At 45.7% G+C, this 12,808-nt stretch overlaps 1 non-coding gene across 1 annotated transcript; it reads left to right on the top strand.

Annotated features, from left to right (window-relative positions):
- Positions 1–9,283: 9,283 nt before the first annotated feature.
- On the top strand, positions 9,284–9,356 carry TRNAV-AAC (transfer RNA valine (anticodon AAC)). The gene has a single exon. It is a non-coding gene; the product is annotated as a tRNA-Val (tRNA).
- Positions 9,357–12,808: the final 3,452 nt, after the last annotated feature.

Here is a 12,808-nt window from a genome sequence, read left to right as displayed (position 1 = left end):
GTTGCACAGTGTGCAAATTGCAATCAGTTTGTCCTCCACACGTGTTGAGAAATCTCCACACCATCAAGGACCGTGTCCTAGATGGGGGAGTTTTTTCTGGAGTGGCTAGGACAGGGGACATCTTGGGCCTTGCTGGCTCTGGCTGGCTTCTGTGAAGCAGCTATCTTGTCCCTCTGGACATGCCTCTGCCTCTAGCCACCTTTTTTTGTGCGCTTGCCTCCAGATCTACACTGCTTTCCACGCTACACATCACCTCTGTCCAGGTTGGGTTGGTGGCCTTGTCGTCCTCCACCTCCTCTTCCAATTGCTTACTCTCCTCTTACTGCAAACCACACATATCCACAGCCTGCCCTGATGGCAACTGTATCTCATCATCATCACTGAGGCCAAGAAACACTTGTTGCTGGTCCACAACCACAAAATCGTCAGGAGATGGCGGATGCTACAGTGTTTGGGCATCAGGACAGAGAAATTCATCTGTTCCCTGTCGTCCGTACCAGCGGCACAATGTGGGGTATTTCTGCCCCTGTGTGCTGGTAGGACAGGCGGATTTTTAATTAGCCAATCAAAAAGCGTGGCTGGCCCTATAAGAGGGCACAAGAACCTCCCCTCTGCGTGTTTTTTTCTGTCCTGTGTGGACAGAGGACAGGTGGAGGACTTGTGTCCTCTTATTGGGCTCAATAGGGTTACTTACCCTTTGAGCACATTTCTTAGCTTCTTACTCCAGGGCCCTTCTTGATTGAAGGTCTATCTTCTGGCCCTGTTGAGGGAATTAATGTTATTAGCCTGTAAGTGGCTTACTCCCCCCCCTCCCCCCCCTCCTTCCTCCGTCCTCCTTCCTACCTTCTCTTCTCCTAGGCTGCCTTCTGCTGCTGCCGGTGAACCTGTTTGTTTCATCTTACGCCGCATCCCCGTCCTTCGGCCACTTCGCTGATGCGGTGGCTGTATTAGCTATGGAGCGGCAGCCGGAACTAAGAGTTCCCGGCGATGTTTCGCGGCGACCGCTGGCCGGGTGCGCACTTCCGGTTGGGAAGCTGGAAGTACGGCAGCGCCATTGCTAGTACTGGCGCCGGCGGTCTCCAGGCTCCGGCAGGGCTCTGGCCGCGTTTTGGGCCAGGAATTGGCCTTAGGAGGCTGAGGTAGGTGCCCTTGTTGGGGCTTGCTGAGGGGGGGGAATCTTGCCTTTCTAACCCTGTTTGGGTTAGACTTTTGGAGCTGTAGCTCCGCCCATTTCCCGCCGGCCGGGTTAAAGGTCAGGCCGGCCGGCTAGCAGTTACCTTCGGCTTCCTAGTGGCGCTGAAGGCTGGGTATTGTGTAACCCTAAAGCTCCTGTTGCTTCTACTGCTGTTTCTACCAACTTGTTGGATGTCACCTTGCTATCCGGTCTTCTGACCTGGTAAGATCTACCCTTTTTATTCTTGACATGTCTTGGTACAAAGGTTTGCATGGTCTGTTCTCTCTGTAGGATATGTCATCCTCTACTACCCCTCCGGGGGATTTTAGGAGGAAAGCTACTGCTAAAAGGAAGCATCTTTCCTGTTTTGACTGTGACACACCGCTCCCTGATGGTAGGTAGCGGCTTAAAGGGTCATCCTCTCTGGGGTACCACTGGTCCTATAACCCGCCTATTATTTTTAGGCTATGAATGGACCCGTTGTCGCGGTTGCAGAGGCCCTCCACCAGAGGAGCCCTCTCCCAGAGATATGATGGCCTGGGTCAAGGAGATGGTGAGTTTGGGCATCGCTCGGGTAAATGTAATTCCCTTGCTTGTACTCTCCTTTTATTTTTTTGCAGGATGATTCCCTTAAAGGCATACAGTCTACCTTGTCTCAGCTCACCAAGAGACCATGCACTGAGCATCGTTCCTCGTCCCTCCCTCCCCTGGAACATCTACGGGTGGCAGAGGATGATTCCTCCGAGGACGACTCAGTAGTTTCCAGCAGACCTGTGTTCCACTATGAACAAACAGGCAGGCTGCTGAAGTCCATCCGGTCTACAGTGGGCCGAGATGTTGACGGGGAAGCCTCCACGTCTGCCTCTGGGGACATATTGCCTTCCATGCGGACGCCACGCTGACCGACCTTATGGGGCAGCAGTGGAAACAGCCAGAGAAGGGACACTCCCTTTCCAGGATCTTTAAGACCTTGTTCCCTATGGATTTGGCTCAATGGGATTCCTGGGGGCCTCCCCCGAAGGTGGATCTAGCCGTGGCGAAGTTGTCTCGTAGAACCCTGGTGCCCCTTGAAGATGGATCAAATCTTCAGGATCCTCTGGATCGTAGGGCTGACGCCACATTGAAGAAGGTTTACTCTGCTTCCTCTGCCCAAGCTTCAGTAGCCATAGCCTCTACCACTGTGGGCGATTTTCTACGTAGCCGCCTAGCTACCTTGGAGCGGGATATTGATTCCGGCGTGGACAGGGATGACATCTTGGCTTCCATGAAGAATGTTCATAGGGCTGCAGATTTTTTGGCGGAGTCTTCCCGCCATCAATTAAAAATTTCAGCCAAATCGATGGCGTTGTCTACTGCGGCCCGTAGACCCCTGTGGCTAAAGCCTTGGCGTGCAGACTTCGCATCCAAGGCTGCTCTCTGTGCTCTCCCCTTTGAGCCAGGAAGAGTGTTTGGCCGAGGCTTGGATACCATCATGGAGGGATTAGCAGAAGGTAAGGGGAAGTCCTTACCTCAAGCTTCCAGGGGCAGACGTGCCCCCTCTAGAGGCAGAGGTTCGGCCTCCAACTATAGACGCCCGGCTCAGCAAAGGCGTTCCAGATATCGCCCTAGGGGAACTGGACGAGGTGCTTCCAGGGAAGACACTAAGAGGAAGCCGGAGTTTTGACGCGGGGCAGCTCCCTGTGGCCCCCCTTCCTGTGGGAGGACGTCTTTCCGCTTTCTTCAGAGCATGGGTCACCCATATTCAAGATCCATGGGTGTTAAGAATTATACAGCACGGGTATCTTATCAATTTTCAGCTTCCACCTCCAGATCGGTTCGTTGCCACCAGAACCCTTCCACCTTCTCAACAGGCCAGTCTAGAGGCCTCGGTCGCCGAGTATGTTGTGAAAGGCGCCCTAGAGAAGGTCCCAGCCTCAGACCTCGGTCGGGGAGTTTACTCCCCGTCTTTCTGGTCCCCAAAGTCACCGGGGGCTGGAGAATGATAATAGACCTGAGGTACCTCAATCGCTTTATCAGGAAGAGGTCATTTCGTATGGAAACCGTGGATTCCGTGACTGCTTTTCTCCAGCCAGGAGATGTGATGGTCACCCTCGACCTGAAGGACGCCTACCTTCATGTCTCTATTGCTCACTCCCACAGGAAATGCCTCAGGATTGCCGTTTCTATGGCCGGCCACAGGGAGCACTTTCAATTCACAGCTCTGCCATTCGGCATCACATCCGCCCCCCTGGTATTTACCAAGGTGATCGCTCCGGTCGCCGCGGCCCTCAGATTGCAGGGTCTCTTCATCGTTCCTTACCTAGACGACTGGCTACTAAAAGCTCAGTCACCTGCTGCTCTCCCCCAGCAGCTCAACCTTGCCATCAGTTTCCTACAAGAGTTAGGATGGATCATCAACTGGGAGAAGTCCGAAATCGTTCCTTCCACACGGAGGAAGTTCCTCGGGTTCATAGTGGATTCAGAAACGATGCAGATCTTCCTCTCCAGCCCAAGGAAGGAAAGGATCCAGGCCAGTGCACGTTTTCTATTACACACCCGGCGGGTAACTATTCGCACCGCCATGAGAGTCCTCGGCCTAATGTCATCCTCGGCCAGAGCAGTCCCTTGGGCTTTATGGCATTTGCGTCCCCTGCAGATGGAAGTGTTGAGAACCTGGAACAGGTCTCCACGGGGACTGCACAAGAAGATCTGCTTTTCTCCCGCTACCCGTCTTTCCCTCAGATGGTGGATACACCTGAAAGACGGAAGGTCCACGGTCCCGACATTGTGGACCCTGTTGACAACAGATGCATCCCAGTGGGGATGGGGAGCCCATTGCCAGGACAAGACTGTACAAGGACGATGGAGATGTCCGGAGCTGGGGTCATCCAATCTCAAGGAACTCAGAGCAGTGTACCTGGCCCTAGTACACTTTGCCCCGGAATTGAAAGGCAAGTCTGTCAAGATCAGGTCAGACAACATGACGGTGGTAGTCTACATAAACAAACAAGGGGGCACCAGGTCACCAACCTTACTGAGAGAGACGAATCTCATATTCACCTGGGCAGAGAAGAATCTGGTCCAGTTATCCGCTGTTCACATAAAGGGCTCCCTGAACATAGTAGCGGATCATCTGAGTCGGGGTATTACCGTATCAGGAGAATGGTCTCTCAATCCAGACGTATTCCAACAGATCGTCCAGAGATGGGGTCTCCCGGAGGTCGATCTTATGGCTACCCGACTCAATGCCAAGGTAGGGACCTTCTGCTCTCTATACCAGGAGGACAATCCCTTGGCAGTGGATGCCCTGTCCATCCCATGGAGGTTCAGGCTGTTTTACATATTCCCTCCAATTCCAATCATACCGAAGGTATTGATCAAAATAAGACAGGACCAAGCCTCGGGAATAGCCATAATCCCGTTCTGGCCAAAAAGGGCTTGGTTTGCTCAGCTCATACAAATGAGTCAGGGCATATATTGGAGGCTTCCCCCTCTCCCAGACCTGGTAACCCAAGGAGAGCTGAGATGCCAGGATCTGAGGAGACTCAACCTGACAGCCTGGAGGTTGACCAGTCCCTATTGAGGAATAGAGGACTGTCACAAGCCGTCTTGAAGACCCTATCCAGCGCCAGAGCGGATTCGACTAACAGGAATTACCGTCGAATTGGTAACATCTTTAATGCCTGGTGTCTGCAGCATCAAGTGGACTCCACTGATCCCCCGACGGAGGCGATCCTGGACTTCCTTCAAGACGGACTAGACAGAGGTCTTGCTGCGGCCACACTCAAGGTACACGTAGCGGCCCTGTCCGCCTATCTGGGGAGGCGTTTGTCTCAGGATCCTTTAGTGAGCACCTTTATTAAAGGAGCAACTAGGCTGAGACCGGTGGTGAACACCCACCAATGGGACCTTATTCCGGTCCTGAACGCTCTTTGTGACCAACCATTCGAACCCCTGGAGGATGTCTCCCTTAAGTTACTGACCGGCAAAATGGCACTGCTATTGGCAGTTACAACTGCCAAAAGAGTTAGTGAGCTACAGGCCTTATCTGCTGAAGAGCCATATACTATTTTCTTTTCGGACCATGTGCAGCTTAGGTTCCTCCCAGGGTTTCGTCCCAAGATACCATCCGCTGTTAATAGGAACCAAACAATTTCCCTTTCAGTATTTTGTCCTTCCCCCTCTTCACCTGAAGAGGAAAGATGGCACAAGCTGGATGTAGTCAGATGCCTGCAAATTTACCTGCAGCGCACTCGCCCTTTTAGGCAGGCCGAAAACCTGCTAATTAGCTATACGGGGAAAAACAAGGGCGCCAAAGCCGCCAAAGCTACGATATCCCGCTGGGTTTCCGAGACTATAAAGGTCGCCTATACCGCCCAAGGGCTGCCGGCCCCATCTTTTCTTCATGCCCACTCAACCAGGGCAGTGTCCACCTCTCGAGCTGAGAGGAGTGCGTTGTCTTTAGATCAAATATGTGCAGCTGCTTCCTGGGCATCTGAGTCCACCTTCATTCGGCATTACCGTCTGAAGGACCGGGTGGCAGATTCCTCTGCCTTTGCCCAGACCATTTTAAGCTCAGTCATGGAATAATCCCACCCATCTTGGGGCCTACTTGCTATATCCCCACATTGTGCCGCTGGTACGGACGACAGGGAACAAGTGATTATGAAGATAATCTTGTTTCCCTTAGTCCTAACAGCGGCACAAGATTTCCCACCCTGGGAATCATATCTTATGTATAAAACTGTGTATAAATATGGAGGTACTTTTGTATTGACACGCAGAGGGGAGGTTCTTGTGCCCTCTTATAGGGCCAGCCACGCTTTTTGATTGGCTAATTAAAAATCCGCCTGTCCTACCAGCACACAGGGGCAGAAATACCCCACATTGTGCCGCTGTTAGGACTAAGGGAAACAAGATTATCTTCATAATCACTTGTTAGCTCCTTGGATTCGTGAAGTGGTTGAACAGAGTCAAGGAGTGGAAAAGGACCCAAAAACAGCTCCTGGGAGGGGGCAAAGGTGGAATGTCTCTGCTGGGAAGATTTGGCATGTTGGGAGAAAGGAGGGGCAGACTCTTGGGTATGAACACGGCTGGAGGTAGTGGCTGACTGGCTGGTGGAAAAGCAGCTGGAAGCATTATCCACTAGCCATTGTAACACCTGTTCCTGGTGCTCGGGCCTGGTCTGCGTTGTACCCTGTACCCTACTTAATGCAGCTATCAAGTCAGGGATTGTGATGAGCGCATGCTAATGTTTCTTTAGGTTTAAATTTGTATTTCTGTCCATATTAAAGTAGAGGAAAGAAGGTTTCCAAGTATTTTTCCACTTTCCATAGAGGTTATATTGAGTTTGCAAAGTGTCTAGTTGATAGGTTGTGATAGTAGGGTAATACTAGGACTTGGGCATGTTAGATGCATCCAGGCATGCTTCCCCTGCTGTCCCAGTTGCATTCCAGAGGTGTTGGCATCATTTCTTGGGGTGTCATTGTGGTCTTGGTGACTCTCCTTAGTCGAATTTGGGTTTCTCCTAAAACAAACATTTTTTCCCCATAGACTATAATGGGAGTCAATATTCGGTCAAATAGTCGAATACTGAGGGGCTACTTGCAATGAATATTGAATATTTCACTACTCGCTCATCTCTAATTAATTCCATTAACATATCTACTTTGTTGGTTCCCAAGGTTAAGGCTAATGAGCAGCAGACTCTTAGGATTATCGGTACTTCTGATGTTAGGGATAAGGAAATCAAATCTATTCTCAACCATTATTGAAAGATCCTCCTGGTTCGTCCAGATCTTGAAGACAATAGTACTAAATAGACCTACATAAATCTTGCTCCTAACTCCATAGTTGCTTAATAACTTGCCAGATGTGAGTTTCAGGGTCCTGTGAAAGCTGGCTAACATGCCATGTTATACTGTAATAGCAATGGCAGAAACCAAATCTACGAAAATGCACCTCACGCCTTACTCCTTGTGTAACTCTGTCATATCAGATTTGCCTTTCAATGTCTCAGAAAAGTTGGGTAATATATAAAGTACTGCTGTAATAGTGACTGCTGAGTACTAAATATACTTAAGTAGACCCTCCTATGGATGGAGGATAACGTGCTTCGATGAGAAAAACCTTTTATTTAGCAAACATTGTATGAAAAGTTAGTGACCATTATATATATGTGTAATTGCACTACGCCCACATAGTTTACTCACTGAGTTTCTGTTATTTGTTTCAGAATCACTGTGATGGCTAATGTGAATTGTCAGCTAACTGGAGGAAAAAATTTTCCACTGTAAACTGTATATTCGAGGGACATATAAATCATTATAAATAATTATAAGTAAATAGTTGTTGCCTCTTCACACAGTATCTGAAAATGAGATTAAATGATTTCTATAGTATCTTTTCAGTATTGTATAAAATCATCTGTCTATAACTCTGTTTAAACATAATTGTTGTTGACCTTGAAATGTGTATTATATTTCGCTTATCAGTTATACGAGGCCAAAATGTTGTCCACTAAAACACGATTCGAATAAAGGTCTGATATTATAAATGACAAATGATATTCAAAATCGATAAGTCTAAATGTTTCCTTGTGCTGAATACAAATAAGTATATAACCTTTAGACATTAGCTCATGTGACAATAAACTGCAGAGGCAAGGATAGGAAAGGATTTTTCTTTTATTACACATAATGGGGGATATAGAGTTGACGGAAGACATTGTTATTGTGCCTTTTAAAAATCCTTGGTCAGAATATGGAATTATTGGCAAGTCTTCGTAAAAACAAGGCCAATACAAAGCTGGACATAGTCCAATGAAATACACATATGAATGGAAATGATAGGCGGAGGGCACATAAAGAATCTGACTTGGACGTGTGCAAAGACTAACAACTAACAATGGCTGTAAATGTTTTATATTGTTTGAGTAAACTGGTTTATGCCTGTAATATACTCATCATTTCCTTGACAAGGACAATATTGATGTAATTAAAATGTAGCTAAATCTGTCAGAACACATTTTTATGATCCCCTTAATTTGGGAGATTTAGGGGTTTCCAGTCTTTTAAGTACTTACACTAAATTCAACTCTACACTGCATTTTCTGCAGATATTTACCTCCTTGTTTAGTCATAAAAACCCAAGTAGGGAGGTCCAGGATTAGGAGATATGTCACAGGAAGTAAGGAGGAGCAGGGAGAGGGACAGCAGGTGTAGGTAGGAGAGGGTGCGGGGGGGGGGGGGGGTGTATGTGTCTGGGGCGGAATTTGCAGGTTTGTAAGGAGCTGTGCAGAGAAAGTTATATGGTGGGGTAGGAGAGAGGGAGGGATGAGGATTTTGTTACTGACAAGGCTGGTTTGAGGTGGAAAAGTGGTTTTTACAAGGATTGGGAGAACAACAGTGATTAAAGTGAGAAGCATTTCTGTTAAATAAGTTAGTAGTACGTAGTAGTTGGTGATTGTTACCTTCTGTTCCCTTCTGGTCCAATTCTGGCCTAATTCTAGTCTGTGCACTTAAATTCCACACTTCATATGCAATGACCAGGTCATGCAATGACCTAGCGGAGCTTACATTTATACAACTGAAGGTTTGCTAGACATTGCTATGGGAGCGTGCTATTCGAAATGGCAGTTTCGAAAAGTACTCGCTCATCTCTAGTAGAGAACCTTCGACTCTCCAGCTGTTGCAAAACTACAACTCCCAGCCTGATACTTGCTCTGCTATTCCTGGAACTCCCATGGAAGTGAATGGAGGATGCTGGGAGTTGTAGTTTCATAGCAGTTGGAAAGCCGAAGGTTCCCTACCCCTGCCTTAGCTGAATGACCTCTGCCCCTGGTGGTGACCACCCATGGAGACTTACCTTTGTGTCATGTCTGACTCTCAATATGTTGGTGATGCCCCCTGCAGGGCCTATAATATTCTCAGAATGTGGATCCATCATAAAATAAAAATAACATGAAATATTTTTCAGAAATTAGTGTCATCTTAAAATATACTCCTTTAAATTGACACGTGTTCTCTATATTAAAGGGGTAGTCCCATCTAAACTAATAAGCCACTAAGTCATAGGAGAAGGGAAAAAATTTCCAGATCAGTGGGAGTCTCCAATCTTTCACACATGGGAGTTTCTGTAGTGTAGTGGTTATCACGTTCGCCTAACACGCGAAAGGTCCCCGGTTTGAAACCGGGCAGAAACATGTTTTTTTTCTTTTGCTTTGGTATTTAGTCAGTCATAGCCAAAAAAGAAAAAAAAAAAACAAACCAAGTAGGGAGGCCACACGGTGGCTCAATAGTTAGCACTGCAGCCTTGCAGCACTGGGTCCTGGTGTTCAAATCCTGCCAAGGGCAAAAAATCATCTGCAAGAAGTTTGTATGTTCTCCCCGTGTTTGCATGGATTTCCATCCGATATTCCAAAAAGACATACTGATAGAGAAAAATGTACATTGTGAGCTCTATATGGGGCTCACAATCTACATTAAAAAAAAATTAAAAGAATAAATAAAAACCCAAGCAGTGACAATCTTGTACAATACGTGTGCTAGACAACTTTCCCCGAGGTCTAAACATCTGATTTTCAGGGGACTCACAGTAGAAACTGCCATAGTTGATAGATTTGGTATTAGACATTTAGAATATTTTACTTGGTTCATTCTAGACCATTGCGCGACTTTCTTCCCTAGGAATAAAAGATGCTTAAGCAAGTCTGTGTCAGAAATCCAGGAGGACAGGTAACATCTCTGAGTTATCAAGTTACTTAGTATTCCTATCTGATAGGATTAGGACCTGAGGGATGAGCAGTCTTTGTGGGATTGAAAAAATACAACCATGGTACTTTCTGTATTTTCCATCAATGTTTCTCTTATAGAAGCAGGACATAGGGTCTCGTATTTGACCTCCCTGAAAAGGAGGAGAAAGTCACTGTTGACCACAATGACAGTAGTTTATCTCCCTGAAAACAGAACCTTATGCTTCCTAACATCTGGAAAGAGTTGGGATGGCCACATAAACATTATACACTCAGCTTGTCATCCCAATATCAACACGTTCTTCCAAAATACATCTAATGCTTGTAGCCAGGTTTAGAGTTGTTCCGGAATTGTACTACAGCCACATGTATTTTACAGTAGCAATTTAGAATATGGCCTTTTGGGAGCAGCCACCCAGGGCCCAAGGCTCCATCAGGGTCTATGATCTTTCACCAAGTTTAACAAATGTTGGCTTCTAGAAGTGTCCTGTGGTTGCAGTAGAATTTGACATTTACCTGTAAATACATGTATTTCTGCAACTAGTCTCCCCACAAGAAATTGGGTAGTATCATAGTGTGGTTAGTTAATGTCTGCTCCCTCCATAGTAAGCCTAAAAGAGGAATCCACAATCATATATTTGGATGTATCCAGTGTTCAAATAGTGGTGCACAATAAACAAACTGTGCTCATAAAAAGGAACAGTCTTACTTGTTAGCGGCGGTTCAGGTAACGGGACCATCATTGGCAACAGAGTTCCCTTGCACAAAGGGTTGAGCCCTGTGTCTATGGACCTGCTCTTAACTGCTCACCTAAAAACTGTAGTTTGAGTATTATATCAGGATCCTCTGTTTATATCCACTGAGATTGCAATCCACTAGTCCCCTGAAGATTGTCATCCCTTAATTGGCAGGGCATGAAACGCATTGGGTTACAGAGTGTTTTGAATTATACAGGGAGAGCATGCGAGACAGTTCATGTTAGGACAGAAGTTATTTTGTGGGGTATAGGTGATAGAGAAGGGACATTTCACTGTACCCCTACAATCAAGTCCCTTAAGTTTTTCCCACTACTTCCCGAAATAACTGAGTAAGACCGTTTCTTTTTTATGAGCACGGTTTGCTTCTTGTGCACCATTATTGGAGCACTGGATACATCCAACTATGTGATTCTGGATTCCTCTTTATTTGTTTATTTAGTAAAAGTTACGTTTTATAATGTTTTTTTCATAATCTGTGACCCTTTGCTTAAATCTATATACTCATTATATCTGATACTGACTCGCTATGTCTGGTTATAACATTTCATTATGCCCACTTATCCCCTATCCATAGGGGATAACTGTGCATTCCTTATGTAGCCATTCTTGGCTTTGGCTCTAAGAAATGCAATAAAGTATGCGACAAACAAAAATCCACACACACACACACATCTTTTTTCTTACGATGGCTAGCATTGTCTTCTGCTGGGTCATTGTGCCGACAGTGTTCATACATGTGTATCCAGGGCACATTACTTTGGATTGCATTGGAGGGATCAGTATTTAGACAGTAGACTGGGTCATTCACAGCCTCCCCCCCCCATCTTGAAGTAACTGTTTCAATATAGTTACAATTATATCTAAATGTTGTTCCCATCCGGAATTTATTACATTTCAGATGATGGTGTCCTTATTACACAGAATAAATTTGCACTGTCTCATAGCATGTTCTGTCTTGTCTTGTCACCCTTTTGTGAATTTTTTGTAGGTTGATGTGTTATTCCAAATGAAAGTCTAAGTTGGGTCTAGGCCATATAACATACAAACTAACATGGAACAAGATGGTTACTGCCATATTTCTCAAATATAGAAAAATATTTGATCAGATGGGAAAGGAATGGTCTAAAGTGGTGGTAATATTTTTTCATTTTTGTGTCATACTTGCCTGATCCTCTGTCATAACATAATAGCAAGGAATATAGGAACAAGCAGCTGCAGGAGCGTCGCTTTAATAATGCATCCAGTAAATTGACAGATTGATAAAAAAGTGATAAGTGTTAAATTGAAATCCCGTTCAGTACATCAGCAATCAGACTGAACTGCCAAGTTCTTAAAGCAAGGCCCAGATAATTTAGTTGTACTCTTATGGATAAAGATACTTTGTCTTGAATTCAGACATTAGATCCCAGAGAGGTTCTTGCAGCTTGGATAAATCACACTTCTGTTTCTTCATCTAAATGTGTTAGCCATGCTCTGGGCTTTTGATGTACTCACTGTGAACATAGAATACTTTATATCAATGCAATTTTTTAACAAAAGCAAATTGTGTGGGTGTAAATAGAGCCAAGGAAAATCACATTTCAGTGTACGGCAGTAACCAATGAATGGTAGTATGGCACACACACAAAAAGGCGCAGTCAACTAATTAAAGTGCACTGAGAAGACAGGATAATGGAAGAAATGGATATCATAGAGGGTGAAAAGTTTTCGGTATTATTATTTCCAAACGATTATATAAAAGTTCTAATAACAAATCATTTCCCACATGATGCCAGTATTGTATTGAGCAAGTGTATGACTGTATATCCCTCTCTACAAGGATTTGCCAAAGACAAAACTATTGGGAAGAGAGTGAAGTTCTACCCACGTTCGGCTGCCTATGCCTAATAGCCACTCTATCACTTAGAAGGTCACCAGTACTGTGACACATGGTGGTTAGAGGAGTCTTGTATTTTGTTTTTCTCATGCTCTTTATCATCTTATACAATTGTTACACGATTGGTCGATCCTTTAGGAACATAGCAAGCAAACTGAATTACTCAAAAGTGGCCTATGTGATTATGAAGTGGAAGGTAAATGGTGACTGTCGCAATGTGCCCTGAGTCGTCAGACCCCCGAAACTGGGAGATAGAGACAGACGAGTGG

The sequence above is a fragment of the Leptodactylus fuscus genome, chromosome 2, assembly GCF_031893055.1.
Source record: "Leptodactylus fuscus isolate aLepFus1 chromosome 2, aLepFus1.hap2, whole genome shotgun sequence".
NCBI classification, from domain to species: Eukaryota; Metazoa; Chordata; class Amphibia; order Anura; family Leptodactylidae; genus Leptodactylus; species Leptodactylus fuscus.
Note: the sequence above shows the minus strand (reverse complement) of the source record. Positions and strands in the feature narration are given on the sequence as shown.